We start from the raw sequence: 15,860 nt of genomic DNA, 5'->3' as shown, positions 1-15,860 counted from the left end.
TCGACGACTAGAGAATGGAAACTCATGTGGATTAAAACAATAGGCTATTTTGATAGCTTATCCTAAAACAAAAGGTTTAATCTGTTATAATTGAATAATCCACAGTAATTGACCATTTGTGTAATTTAGTATAACCTTTTCTCAGCTGTGCAGCACATGAGAATATGCAGAGGTGAAAATCATATAATATTGCAATTGGCAATATCTATGTATCTTCAATTAATTGATATTTTTCCCCTCACATCGCTGGTCAGGATCACGACCAAGTATATAAAAAAGCAAAAGATTTAAGAATGTTTTTGTAAGTAGTTGTTTTCTATCACTTACTGATGATGCTGAGTCAACAAGTCAGCATTGTAAGTCGTTGTTGTTTTCTATTACAAGAATGATGTTGGGTAATCAAGTCAGCATAATTGTAAGTCAACCCGTCAGCAAGAGTAAAATCAAGAAGTCGGAATGCTGAGTTATCAAGTCAGCATGGCTGTGGTCAGCATGGTACTGAGGTGATAATACAGGTCAACATGGTCTTGCTGTGTTACCACTGGTCAGTAGGTCTTGCTGAGTTTGTACATTTTTGAGTAAGGATATTTTGGGTATTTTCACAACTTTGTAAAGGCTATAAAAGGTCTGGGTTGGAAACTAGTTTCATACGAGAGATTCTTAGACTAAGTCATAAGTGTACACTGTGATAATCTGAATTGGGGATTGGGAAAACACGAGAGTTTCTGGAAAAGGAGAAACTGTTTCAATCTTGTTGTAATCTCCATTGATTAGTGAAGTTGCTGGATGTAGGCAGTTAAGCCGAACCAGGGTAAATTCTGTGTGTATTCTTTTGATTGTTGTTTCAAGATCCAATCTGTGATCTTTGTGTACTTTGTTTCTCTGTGTGGTTGATTGATCGTTCGAAGCGTAGTTCAACAATTGGTATCAGAGCTAATCAAGAACAGAGCAATGGGTTTTACAAAGATCGAGATCGAGCGTTTCAATGGTAAGGGAGATTTTGCTCTATGGAGACAGAGGATGAAGGCAATCTTGGTTCAAATGAAGGTTGCGAAGGCTCTGAAGGGCGAGAAGGAATTTCCGGCGACAATGACGAATGAGGAGAAAGAAGATCTTCTTGAATTGGCTTACAGTACGATCGTCCTGTATCTTGGCGATAAAGAGCTAAGAGAAGTTTCGAAGGAAACCTCAGCTGCTGGGGTTTGGCTCAAGCTTGAACAGTTGTACATGACGAAGACACTCACCAATCGGGTTTATCTTAAGGGAAAGCTTTTCGGCTTCAAGATGAACGAGGACAAGCCAGTAGAAGAATATCTTGATGATTTCTCAAAGATCATAATTGACCTAGAGAACATAGAGGTAAAGATTGAAGATGAAGATCAGGCCATAATGATCTTGAATTCTTTACCCCAGTCTTTCAGTCATTTTGTTGAAACCATGAAGTACGCTAGAGAAACACTAAGTCTGGAAGAAGTTCTGATGGCGCTAAAGTCAAAACAAATTGAGGCCAACACCAACACTGAAGCTGCAGAAGGATTGTTTGTTCGTGGAAGGTCTGAGAAAAAGGACTCTCACAAGCCAAAGAACAAGAACGGGAAAAAGTCCAAAACTACATCCTCAAGCAATAAAGAAGGCAAGGTCTACAAGTGTTTTCACTGCCATAAGGAAGGGCATTTCAGAAAAAACTGTCCTGAGAGGAACAAGAGTCTAGGTCAGCCTAAAGATCAAGGCGAAGCCGCTGTGGTAGAAGAAGGTTATGAGAGCGCTGAGGTCCTTGCTGTCACTGATAAAGATCCAAACACTGACTGGATCTTGGACAGCGGATGTACGTTCCATATGACTCCCAACAGGACGTGGTTCGAAGACTTTCAAGAGGAAGGTGGGAGGGTTCTTCTAGGCAACAACAAGTTGTGCAAGGTACTGGGTCAAGGCTCCATTAGGCTGAAGATGTTCGATGGTCAAGAAAGGATTATGACCGGTGTGAGGTATGTGCCAGAACTGAAAAGAAATTTAATTTCTTTGGGTACGCTTGATAAACAAGGATACAATTATAGAGCCGAAGGGGGTATCATAAGGATATCTAGAGGACCTTTAGTTGTTATGAAAGGTACCATGAGTAATGGCCTATACACACTCCTAGGTAGTACTGTGTTAGTCTCTACCGCAAATCTCACCGAGTCTAAAACTGATAGAACCAATCTTTGGCACCTTAGACTAGGTCACGTGAGTGAAGTTGGTTTACATGAACTTAGGAAGCAGGGTTGTCTTGGTAAAGATCACATAGGAAAGATAGATTTCTGTGAGAACTGTGTCTTAGGGAAGTCTAGTAAAGTCAAGTTTCCTAAGTCAGCAATACATAGAACCCAGGACATTCTTGAGTACATTCACTCTGACCTATGGGGGCCAACAAGAACTAAGTCTCATGGTGGGAGGACCTATTTTATGACTCTTATTGATGATTACTCTAGAAGAGTATGGGTTTATATTCTAGCTCATAAGAATGAGGCTTTGCAAACGTTCAAGGATTGGAAAGTGTTAGTGGAAAACCAAACAGGAAAGAAAATCAAAAGGTTGAGAACCGACAATGGTTTGGAGTTTCTTGACAAAGATTTCATCACTTTGTGCAAGAAGTCAGGTATAACTAAACATCATACCGTTCCTGGAACTCCACAGCAGAATGGCCTAGCAGAGAGGTATAATAGGACTATCCTAGAAAGAGTTAGGTGCATGTTAATCCAATCCAGTCTCCCTAAGTCTTTCTGGGCTGAAGCAGTGCAAACTGCGTGTTACCTAATCAATAGGTGCCCATCATCTGCTATAGGTTTTAAAACACCTATGCAAATGTGGTCTGATTACCCAGAGGATTATGGAAAACTTAGAGTGTTTGGTTGGTCAGCTTTTGCACACGTTAGACAGGGAAAATTAGAACCTCGGGCTCTAAGATGTGTTTTTATAGGCTACCCTATAGGAGTCAATGGCTATAAGTTGTGGTGCCTAGAATCTGGTTATAAGAAATCCATAGTCAGCAGAAATGTTGTGTTCAATGAGATGGATTTTCCTTATCGGAAAAACCAAGAAAAAACTCAGTTAGAACCGAGTAGTCCTAAGTCCATTCAAAACCTTGAGAGTGTTAAGAATGAGGTGGAGCTTGAAGAAAATAGTGAAAACACCCGTAAAACCGAGCAAGAAGTCAGTGATGGTAATGATACTGAGTCCAGTCAAAGCTATAGACTTGTCAGAGACCGTGAAAGAAGAGTCCCTAGGGCCCCGGTTAGATATGGTTTTGAGGACCTTGTAGCTTATGCATTTAGTGTTGCTAAGGAAGTACAAGAGTCTGAACCTGTAACCTATAGGGAAGCTGTGAATTCGGTTGACAAGGAACAGTGGCTTAACGCTATGAAGGATGAGATAAAATCCCTTGATAAAAATGAAACTTGGATTTTGGTAGATAAACCTTTTGATAAGAAGTTGGTCGGTTCAAGATGGGTGTTTAAAAGAAAGGAAGGGATACCTGGTGTAGAGGAACCTAGGTTTAAAGCTAGGTTGGTGGCCAAAGGGTTTACTCAGCAGGAAGGTATAGACTTTAATGAAATCTATTCACCGGTTGTTAAACATAGGTCTATCAGGATTATTCTCTCTCTTGTAGCTCGTTTTGATCTAGAATTAGAACAGTTAGATGTCAAAACAGCTTTTCTTCATGGAAACCTGGATGAGGTCATATATATGCAACAACCAGAGGGTTTTGAAATAGGAGATAAAGACCAGCGGGTATGTTTGCTTAAGAAGTCTCTATATGGTCTGAAACAGTCCCCTAGACAGTGGTACATGAAGTTCGATGAGTTTATGATAAGTCAGGACTTTCATAGGTCTAGTTATGACTGGTGTGTGTATAGTAGAGACCTTAGTGATGGCTCTAAGATTTATCTCTTGTTATATGTTGATGACATGCTTATAGCTTGTCAAAACAAAGCAGCCATAAATCAGTTAAAGGCACAACTAAACACACGGTTTGAGATGAAGGATCTCGGGTCAGCACGAAAAATTTTAGGGATGCAAATTTCTCGAGACAGAGGAAGAAAGAAGCTATTCCTAAGTCAGTCAGTTTATCTGAGCAAGGTGTTAGAACGTTTTGGTATGACGAATTCAAAGGCCGTTCTCACTCCACTTGCAAGTCACTTCAAGCTGAGCAGTAAGCAGAGTCCTCAAACTGATGAGGAAAAGGAAGACATGGAGAGGGTGCCATATTCGAGTGTTGTAGGCTGTCTAATGTATGCGATGGTCTGTACACGTCCAGATTTGGCTCATGCTGTGAGTCTCATCAGCAGGTTCATGGCAAATCCAGGAAGAGCTCATTGGTCAGCGGTGAAGTGGGTGCTGAGGTATGTCAAAGGCTCACTGAGTAAAGGTTTGAGTTATGGTGGAGCTGAAGCCCTAGTGGATGATGTAGTAGGTTTTGTTGATTCTGATTATGCTGGTAGCATTGACACCAGAAAATCCCAAACCGGGTACGTATTCACTGTGTTTGGAACTGCAATAAGTTGGAGGGCAAGTCTACAGTCAGTTGTGACTTTGTCAACAACCGAAGCTGAGTTTATTGCTGTTACAGAGGCAGTAAAAGAAGCTATGTGGCTGAGAGGAGTCTTAACGGAACTTGGAGTGACACAGATTGATGGTTTGAAGATTTACTGTGATAGCCAAGGAGCTATACATCTGTCAAAACATCAAGTTTTTCACGAGCAATCCAAACACATAGATGTGAGAATGCATTTCGTCAGGGATGTGATTAGCACTGGTACTGTTCAGGTGGTGAAAGTGGGAACTGAGGATAACCCAGCCGACATGCTGACCAAATCTGTTTCAAGTAATAAATTTGAACATTGCTTGAAACTGGTTAGGATGGTCAGTGGTCCTTGAGTGTATTTTCTTCACTAGTTGATGGAGTGATTAGAAAGACAAGGTGGAGATTGTAAGTCGTTGTTTTCTATCACTTGCTGATGATGCTGAGTCAACAAGTCAGCATTGTAAGTCGTTGTTGTTTTCTATTACAAGAATGATGTTGGGTAATCAAGTCAGCATAATTGTAAGTCAACCCGTCAGCAAGAGTAAAATCAAGAAGTCGGAATGCTGAGTTATCAAGTCAGTATGGCTGTGGTCAGCATGGTACTGAGGTGATAATACAGGTCAACATGGTCTTGCTGTGTTACCACTGGTCAGTAGGTCTTGCTGAGTTTGTACATTTTTGAGTAAGGATATTTTGGGTATTTTCACAACTTTATAAAGGCTATAAAAGGTCTGGGTTGGGAAGTAGTTTCATAGGAGAGATTCTTAGACTAAGTCATAAGTGTACACTGTGATAATCTGAATTGGGGATTGGGAAAACACGAGAGTTTCTGGAAAAGGAGAAACTGTTTCAATCTTGTTGTAATCTCCATTGATTAGTGAAGTTGCTGGATGTAGGCAGTTAAGCCGAACCAGAGTAAATTCTGTGTGTATTCTTTTGATTGTTGTTTCAAGATCCAATCTGTGATCTTTGTGTACTTTGTTTCTCTGTGTGGTTGATTGATCGTTCGAAGCGTAGTTCAACAGTTTTAAATAAAATATTATGCAATAATTCAGCATTTGTAGTATTTATAACCATTTGTGAGCTGTCGCGGCTCATGAGAATATGCTGAACTCAAAAGCGGAGAGACAGGGGTCAGAGAAGAAATGAAGATAAATATAGCAGATTTAGCATGAGTTTGAAACAGAATATTCCCTCACACGGATATATCAGGAACATGGGGGAATACATACGCGTGGACATACATAAATATCCTTCATCTCAACATTTGATAGTTCATAGCAATTAATATTTCCAAATCATTGTTGGGAATTTTTCAGGATTACGACAATTTAGCGGAGCGATAAAACAATTTTATTGAATTTATGAGGTTACAAGAGGGTACTCTCTAGAAACTTTCTAGAGTTACAATGAGATAAAAATAAAAATAGTACACTCAGGTGTTTCCCGAAAAGACCCGAAATAATTATCTTTACTATTTTTATCTCTCTCCAAAATAATTAAACTACCCTCAAAAATTAAATCACTCTCTCAAATATCATTAATCTCATCTCCTCAAAAAAGAAATGGAGCATCCTTGGCTTTTTATAAGCCAAGGTATGCATATAATTAATTGTGCCAGCACTGGCACAATTAATTGATCATTGACCACCACCAAATTTCGGTGGTCAATGTTGACATCTTTTTATTTTATTTTTTTTTATATATATATTTTTTTTACATATTACAAAAATAATCATTCATTATTACAAATTACAAAAATAGTCATTCATTAATTAGGACTTCACAACAATTCCCATTTTTTATTTAATCGTTTTAAATTAATAGTTAATTTTCTCAACATTCTTCCCCTTAACTATTAATTTAAAACTTTCAATTTTTTTTTTAATTTTTTTTTTATTTTTATTTTATATGATGTACTTTCCCATCATCACCGGAGCACTTCTCTCCGCAAACAACTTCTCGGTGCACTTCTCACCGAATCAATGATGTACTTTCCCATCATCACCGGAGCACTTCTCTCCGCAAACAACTTCTCGGTGCACTTGTCTTCAAATTAAGCAAATTCTTCTTCGCCAACATGGTTTGTCACATTGACACTTTCTTTTCTCTTGTTTTTGCAATTCCGTTGCACGTGCCCAAACTTCTTGCACTTGAAACATTGAGGCTTTCCCTTGTACCGGCAGTCCTTCTCATCATGACCATGCTTTTTGCAATGACCACATTGAGAAATTTTCCTTTTTCCTTTTGAATCTTGGGTGAGAAAAACTCCCTCAACTGCTTCCTCATTTTTTCCATTTCTCATTGCTCTTCTTTGTTCTTGAGCTTGCAAAGAATTAATTAATTCGGATAAGGATAATTGACTTATATCTCTTGAATCTTCAAGAGATGAAAATTTTGCCTCAAACCTTTCAGGCAAGCTCACGAACAATTTTTCAACAACTCTGCTATCAGGCAGATCTTCTCCCATTAGCCGGATTTTGTTCACAACCGCCATCAACCGGTCATAATACTCATGTACCGACTCATTTTCTTTCATTCTCAAAGTCTCAAAATCTCTTTTGAAATTCAAGACTTGTATCCTCTTTGTTCGTTCATTGCCTTCATAAAGTTGTTTCAACTTTTCCCAAGCTTCATTTCCTGTTTCACAAGTCATAATTCTCGTGAAAATTGACTCTGAGACAGCACCATGAATGATAGACAAAGCTCTTGGAGCTTTCGATGATTCCTCTTCATGAGCCCTTATTTGATTTAAAGTTGGATTGTCTCCAAGAGGTGTTACCTCCTTCTTAGATTCAACCCACTGCCATAAACCCAACCCTTTTAAATGAGTTTTCATTTTGATAGCCCAAATTTGATAATTTTCGCCATTGAAACTTGGAGGAGGAAAAACCGAGGATGATTGGTGGGCTGCCATTCTCCAAAAAACTCACTGATCCCTTAAGATCGTTGAAGCTCTGATACCAGTTGTTGGGAATTTTTCAGGATTACGACAATTTAGCGGAGCGATAAAACAATTTTATTGAATTTATGAGGTTACAAGAGGGTACTCTCTAGAAACTTTCTAGAGTTACAATGAGATAAAAATAAAAATAGTACACTCAGGTGTTTCCCGAAAAGACCCGAAATAATTATCTTTACTATTTTTATCTCTCCCCAAAATAATTAAACTACCCTCAAAAATTAAATCACTCTCTCAAATATCACTAATCTCCTCTCCTCAAAAAAGAAATGGAGCATCCTTGACTTTTTATAAGCCAAGGTATGCACACAATTAATTGTGCCAGCACTGGCACAATTAATTGATCATTGACCACCACCAAATTCGGTGGTCAATGTTCACATCTTTTTATCTTTTTTTATTTTTTTATATATTTTTTTTTACATATTACAAAAACAATCATTCATTATTGCAAATTATAAAAATAGTCCTTCATTAATTAGGACTTCACAACAATTCCCATTTTTATTTAATCGTTTTAAATTAATAGTTAATTTTCTCAACAATCATAGCCTAAAAGGACAGAAAAAAAGAAAAATAAGATAGCCTTGGAATGGAATTAACAATGAGAGAGAGAGAGCAAGCACTCTTCTGTCACTTCCAGTGAGATCAAAATATCAGACAAAATCAGTATTAATCACTAGCAAATTAAAGCTTTAACAATTGAAAACGGATTCTGATTTTTGATTTACTCGAAAACTCCAACCATTGGGATTTATGTTCCTCAAGAGCATGACAGCCATAAATGTAGACATGGCTTAATTTGGAGAGCTTTTGTATGATTGCAGCTGTTGATTGATGCTGGAGATTCCAACAATAGTTAAGAGAAATAGTTTCAAGAGATTGAAGATCACACAACCACTTTGGCAATGCTTCCATTGTTGTGAACCCTTTTATCTTCAATGACTGCAGGCTATGAAGGTGTTGAATTTGATTTGGTAGAACAGACATTTTACGACCAAACACATCAGATCCCCAGATTTCTAATTCCTCAAGACTATGAAGGTATTTGATTTTATTCAAATAATGGAAATCATCCAACTTCTCTGAGAATGCACCAATGCTTAATTTCCTCAACCGGATGAGTTTGCATAATATCTCCTCCGAGAAAAATCCCAATCCTTTACAGCAATATATCTGTAAGGAGACTAAAGATCTTTGCATCCCCAAATCGTTTGGAATGAAATTCAACCATTCACATCTTCTTACTCTGAATTCCTTGTAAGAGTTGTTGGATAGAAGCATTTTTTGAAGACGATTCAATTTTGGACATCCTATAATGGATAGACTTGTAACAGAGCGAAAGGGCTTGTGTTCATCAAATATGAACCTCAATTCCTCACAATCTTTGATATCTATCTTCACAAGTTTCAACAGATCTCTCATTGGAAAACTTGTCAATTTAGCACAACATTGAATGGACAAGTTTTCAAGGCGAGGAAAACTTGTTAGCTCGAGATGGACGCCTCCATTCGGTTAAATTCTCCATCCAACTTAAAGACAATGATTTTAATGATGGAAAAAGCCTAAACACATGTGGACTGCTATTGCCTTCATATGACTCGTTACCTATGCATTTCACTCTTTCCATATGACTCATCTTAAGACATTTGAGAAAAGGAAGACCTCCAAGGCGTGGAAGTTGTTCACAGCTACAATTTGAGAGAGTCAAAATTTGAAGCATGTAGATCTCGGTGATGGATTTAGGCAACGGACTAATTGTATTTGAAACATGAAGATATCTGAAATGTTTCAACTTGCTAATAGATGATGGCAATTTTTTTCATGTCAACATCATTCAAGTATAGTGTCCGCAAGCTTTTTGAATTCCAAGACCTCTGGAAGGGAGCAGCATTATTAAGGATGATTGTACTCAAGTATTTGGCCTTATTCTTACGAAGAGCCTCTGAAATTCTTATAGATTGATAATCTACATATAAACAGTGAATGTTCATTTCAGATTTTTCTAGTGACAATGCAAGATCATGCACAAGATTATGCATTTTGCATTTTAAAACATTGCCATCATCATCAGTTTCCGCATCGTGGAAGAAGGAATTCGCAAGTAAGGCATGAAAATGCTCGTTGCATATATCACATGAGTCAACAAATCTCTCAACCATCCTATTAACCTAACTGGAATTGAAAAGTGATGAAGAGAAAGAGATATTTCGTATATATGAAATAGAGAGGATTACAGTATTTATAGTCAAACAATTACAATTATGTATAAAGACACTAATACCCTTATCTATTTGACACTAATATAAACAATGATATAACCTTTGTCTATATGACACCCGTATAGACAATGGTCTGTCGATATGACACTCATATAGACAATGGTTTGTCTATATGACACTAATATAGACGATGGTCAATATATTCTAACAGCCTCCCCTCAAGTTGAGATACTCTGAATTTCAACTTGCACAACCATAATCTGCATAAGTGTACAACTGCATCTTATGCAAAGCTGTGGCCATCTGAGGTCCTGTCAAAGGCTTTGTCAGTAAATCAGCAATTTGTTGAGAAGAACTCACATAAGGAGTGCTAATAAACCCTGATTCCATATGTTGTCTGACTATATGGCAATCTATTTCAACATGTTTCATTTGCTCATGAAATACAGGATTAGCCGCTATGTGAATGGCTGCTTGGTTATCACAATATAAGGGAATTGGCAATTGTGGTTGATACCTGAATTCAGATAATAAGTATGACAACCATTTAAGTTCGCAAGATGTTGTGGACATAGCCCTGTACTCTGCTTCAGCAGAGCTTTTGCTGACTGTTCCTTGCTTTTTGGACTTCCAAGACACCAAATTTTTCCCTATAAAAACACAATATCCTGTTACTGATTTACGTGTGATTTTGCACATTCCCCAATCTGAATCACAGTATGCCTCCATGTTTCGCAAATCAGCTGCCACACCATAGAACAAACCAACATTAATTGTGTTCTTCAAATATTTCACCACATGTATTGCTGTCTCCATATGTATTACTGTTGGATTGCTCATATACTGACTGAATTGTTGTGTAGCAAAGGAAATATCAGGCCTTGTGAATCCAAGGTAAAGCAACCTGCCAACCATTCTTCTGTATTTCTCTGGTTCAGTGTATAGTGGAGAACCTTCATCATCAAGTTTAACACCTGATGCAAAAGGACTAGTTACACTATGAGCTTCTGTCAATCCAGCATCCTTTATCAAATCCCTGATATACTTTGATTGAGAAATAAGCAAACCTTTGTCTGATCTTGCTAGTTCTATTCCCAAAAAATACTTGGCTTCTCCCATATCTTTGATAGTGAATGACTCATCCAAAGCTCTTTTAGTTTTTGCAATCAATTCCATTGATGTACCAGTTATAAGTACATCATCAACATATACGATTAATGCAAGGAAGTGGCCATCTGTTGTTCTTTTAGTAAATAGACAATAATCATATATGGATTTCACATATCCCAATTGAATCAACTTGTTTGTGAAAGCTTTATTCCATTGCCTTCCAGCCTGCTTAAGTCCATATAAGGACTTTTCCAGTTTGCAAACCATGCCCTGACTATCATATCCTGCTGGTGCTTCCATGTATAATTCCTCCTCAATTGATCCATGCAAGTAAGCAGTATTAATGTCTATCTGCTGGATTGGCCTGTTGGCCGTAGCCACTGCAAGAAAAACTCTCACTGTGGTTACTTTAGTAACAGGAGAGTAACTGTCATGATAATCCACTCCATATGTTTGATTATAACCACGAGCCACAAGTCTGGCTTTATACCTAGAAACAGTTCCATCAGGAGCATATTTCACTTTGAAAATCCATCTGGAAGTGATAGTTGTCTTTCCTGAAGGTAGATGCACTAGCTTCCAAGTTTTGTTCCTTTCCAAGGCTTCAATTTCTTCAGACATAGCTTTCTCCCATTTAGGATTCCCTTTGGCTTCATTATAACTCTTTGGCTCATATTCTTTATTTAATTCTGCCATATAAGCTGTATGCTCTTGACTGTACAAAAGAGAACTGCTTCCTTCATGAGAAATCTGATTAATCACGAAATCTCTCATCCATCCTGGTTTGGTATGCTGTCGATGAGGCCTTTTGGCAGCAATTGAAGGTAACAAGGGTGCAGAAGCATCAACTGTTGTCTCTACAGGCAAAGTTGAAGTTGAATCACCAATAAGAGATGTGTCTGTCAAATGATTATCTGCAGTAAGGACTTCAACTTCTTCATCATCTGATGGAATTGACCTGAAAATGTTATTAAAATCCTCATTGCCATTATGAGAATTAGCAACTTCCTGCAAATTGTGTTGGTTAGTTGCATAAGGAAAAACATTTTCAAGAAATTTGACATCTCTTGAGGTACACAGTTGCTATGTAATTGTATTGTACATTTTCCACCCCTTTTGTCCAGCCGAATAACCCAGATATATACTCAGATTCGATCTGTCGTCAAACTTTCCCCTCTTAGGATTGACATTTAAAACATACCATGCACATCCAAAAATTCTCAAATCTGTGTAATTTGGTACCTTATTATACAACACTTCATACGGGGTCTTCCATTTCAACACTTTAGTAGGAGACACATTTAACAACACTGTGGCATGAAGCATTGCTTCTCCCCAGAACCTGATAGGCAGTGAACCTTCCTTCAATAATGCCCTTGCAACATTTGTCAAACTCCCGTGTCTGCGCTCCACAACTCCATTTTGCTGCGGAGTGTAAACACAAGTTTTCTGATGTTCTATTCCATATTTCTGAAGAATTGATTGAGTGTTAGTTCCAATAAATTTTGTCCCATTATCCGTTCTTATACATTTCACCTCCATTTGAAATTCTGTTTTGACCAGGATTAAGAAATTTTCTAACAAACTGGCTACTTGATCCTTATGTTTGAATAGAATAGTCCAGGTGACTCTGCTAAAATCATCAACAATTGTCAACATGTATCGATCTCCACTCAAAGAAGTCTTCTTATAAGGACCCCAACAATCTAAATGTAGCAAATCAAAAACTTTTATTGATTGAATAGAGCTATTACAAAAAGGTTGTCTGACTTGCTTAGCTCTTAAACAAACATCACACTGACTAAATTGCTGAGAGTTAGGAAACTGAAAAACATGTGATAATTTATCTGAAGCCATATGACCAAGTCTTCTATGCCACAAGAACACATCAGAACAATCTTCTTTAGCAGATAAAACTGTAAACTTATTGCTAAGCATACTATTCGGACTAGACAAATTCATTATTACATCTTTATTGAAGGATTCATCATTCAAGTAGTATAAACCATTCTTTATTCTGCCCACTGCGATGATTTCCTCACATTTCAGGTCCTGCAAAACACAATATTCAGCCCAAAATTTCACTGTAATGTGTTGATCTTTCAACAGTCTACCAACTGACATCAAATTTTGCTTAAAATTAGGAACATACAGAACATTATGCAATTGCAAATTCTTCTGAAATAACACCTCTCCCCTGAAACTGACTAAATGTACTTCTCCTGTTGGTAGAAAAATCCTTTTTGTGTTTGTCAACTTGGTAACATTAGTCATTATTCCTAAATTTGAGGTCATATGTGTAGTAGCACCTGAATCTATTATCCATTCAGCATATATTTCAGGATTTCGAACTGAATTATTACCTGCACAAGCACCAGCAAAACCAGCGAATGCAGAAAATTCCTGGTCTGATTGTTTTCCTTTGATAGCTCTCTGAACCTCCCTTTGCATTACCTCCAATTTTTGCAACATTTCCTGCATCGAATCTTTCCTGCATGCCTCACTATCATCAAAATCACAGTTAGATAAAGGAGTTTCGAGTTCAGAAGATGGTTCTTGTGTCATATTTGCTTGGTGTTTGGCTGGTCCAGTTATCCTCTTCCCTTTGAACCAATCTGGATATCCTTTAATCCTGAAACAATCTTGACGCTCATGTCCTTCTTTTCTACAATAAGTACAAACCTTATCCAATTTGTTTTTAGTCTGATAACCACTTTTTCCACTATTATAACCAGTGTTATATCCTTGTTTTCTACCTCCAGCAGACATATTAACAAACTCCACAACATTGTTATTTGTGCTTCCACTTCTTTGTTTTTCAATTCGTGAAAGAATTGAAAATGCCTTATTAACAGGAGGTAATGGTTCCATGATCAAGATTTGATCTCTAACATGATCAAACTCAGCATTTAATCCAGACAAAAATTGCATCAATTGTTCATCCTCAATCTGTGTTTGAGCAAGTTTCCTTGACTCTCCACAAGTGCAATTTTCAATAGGCTTCAATATTGCATATTCATCCCACATCATTTTCATCTTATTGAAAAAATCTACTAAAGATATACCTCCTTGAGTCGAACTACAAATCTCCTTGCGAAGTTGAAAGATAAGAGGACCATTACTTTCTCCATACCTTTGCTCTATCTCCTTCCACAATCCTTAAGCAGATTTTGCATGAATGAAGACTGCAGCCAATTCTTTGGTGAGAGAATTCAAGATCCAGGAGAAAACCAGATCATCCGTTTCTTTCCACTTCAAATGAGCATCTGAGGTTCGATCTGCTGGTTCATCGTTCTTCATGATGAAATTTGTCTTGCGTTTTGCACTAATGGCAAGCAACAATGCTCTCTTCCACAGATTATAATTCTTTCCATCAAGAATTATATTAACGATCATCAAACCAGGATTGTCACTGCTCTGGTTGTTTGATGAATTACCCGATGTATTCATCGTCGATTCTGGATTAGGAATAGTACGATTTGAATCGTGATTGAAATCTTGATCTGAGTTGCGGTCGAAATTGCGATTAGAATTGTCACGATCTGAATTGCGATCGGAATTGCTTAATTCAGAATCACGATCAGAATTTCTTGATTCAGAATCGCTTGATTCTGATTCAACTTCTTCAAAACTTGAGTTCACTATATCAGCGTACGATCTGTACTGTTGTTTCTTTCTTCTCATTCTCCGATCATCTCAATTTCCAGTCGCCGGAATCTGGAATCCTCCACCCAGCTCTGATACCATATTAACCTAACTGGAATTGAAAAGTGATGAAGAGAAAGAGATATTTCGTATATATGAAATAGAGAGGATTACAGCATTTATAGTCAAACAATTACAATTATGTATAAAGACACTAATACCCTTATCTATTTGACACTAATATAAACAATGATATAACCTTTGTCTATATGACACCCGTATAGACAATGGTCTGTCGATATGACACTCATATAGACAATGGTTTGTCTATATGACACTAATATAGACGATGGTCAATATATTCTAACACATCCATAGCTGAATCAAATCTTCTTTTATAAGTAGAAATCCTTTTGGGAAAACTGAACAAAGTGCTAGACATGGCTGTAAAGATGAGGGCAAGTGATCAAAACTAAGTTTTATTATAGATTCAACATTCTCCTCACAATTCCTTGCTTTCAAAAAAAGACAATCTCTAATTCTCAACCATGCTCCCCTATCTATGTTAAATCCCAATGTCCCACCTAAAACTTTTGCAGCCAATGGCACTCCTCTACATTTTTCTGCAATCTCCCTTCCTATGGGCTCTAAGTTAAATGGGACTTCATGTGCTGGTACATTTCTAAAGGCCCTATCCTTCAAAATGAGCCAGCACTCATCATGAGACAAGAAATCAAGTGTATGTCTATGCTGAGATGAAGTCTCAACAAGGGATGCAACTGCTTCACTACGAGTTGTGACAAGAACAACATTTCCATTGTTTGTACAAAATATTAACAACTGAGTCTTCAAATCATGCCACCACCTAGACGCATCTACACAAACATCATCAAGAACAAGAAGAAATCTTTTCCTCGCCAACTCTTTCTCAAGTTGTTGAAGAATTGCATCTTTGTTGGTTAAGCTTAAGCCCCCCATCATCGCATTAGAAGATCGCAACATTTGACCCAAAAATTTTTGTTCATCAGAATTTTCAGAAACACAGAACCACGTTTTAACATCAAAAACGTCCAACGCCATGACATCTCGACAAACCAATTTAGCTAAAGCAGTCTTCCCGAGACCACCCGTTCCCATAATGGGAACAACAGTGAGAAGTTGTTGCTCAGAAGAGCTAGTCAGCAAGCGTACAATTTGCCATCTGTTTCTCCTCTGTATCTCTTAACAGATCACGGATTTCGAAAAGCAATTTCATAAGCCGTTTCATATCATCCACGAGATACCAAGCAAGCATTCTTTCATAAGCAGTAAGTGATTCCGCCATGGCCAGGGTTTCATCCACCACAAAACTCAAGCCAAT

The sequence above is a fragment of the Euphorbia lathyris genome, chromosome 4, assembly GCF_963576675.1.
Source record: "Euphorbia lathyris chromosome 4, ddEupLath1.1, whole genome shotgun sequence".
NCBI lineage: Eukaryota > Viridiplantae > Streptophyta > Magnoliopsida > Malpighiales > Euphorbiaceae > Euphorbia > Euphorbia lathyris.
This window is presented reverse-complemented; position numbering follows the sequence as displayed.